The following is a 447-nucleotide window of genomic DNA, read 5'->3' as shown; positions in this document are numbered from 1 at the left end:
AATATTAAATATTAATTAATTATTATTAACATAATAATTAAATATGTTAATAATAATTAATTAATATTATCAATCATGTTAATACTATATATAGTATAGTTAATACTGTACATTATAGACTATTGATACTATAAATACACAGTATTACTAGAAGCAAAATAATGCAGGTAAAAACATTTAAGAGTATGATCTAGAGAAGAAGTGGGCACTACTGACAAAATATTTGTGTTTGTACACAAAATCAAACAGAAAGTTGCAGTCAGTAATACCGATGTATGTGTTTGGTGAAGGGTGAAAGAGAAGCTGCAAAGCCTGTTAGTGATGTTCGGTGCTAACATGGAGGTGAGGATGCATCTTCTCTTCCAACGCAGAAAGCAGATGACAGTTCCCTTTCCACATTGATAGGAACCCTCTGGCTCTTCTTGTTTTAAGTACTGCTTCACCTAC

This window comes from Phaethon lepturus, unplaced genomic scaffold, assembly GCF_000687285.1.
Source record: "Phaethon lepturus isolate BGI_N335 unplaced genomic scaffold, ASM68728v1 scaffold37071, whole genome shotgun sequence".
NCBI lineage: Eukaryota > Metazoa > Chordata > Aves > Phaethontiformes > Phaethontidae > Phaethon > Phaethon lepturus.
Note: the sequence above shows the minus strand (reverse complement) of the source record.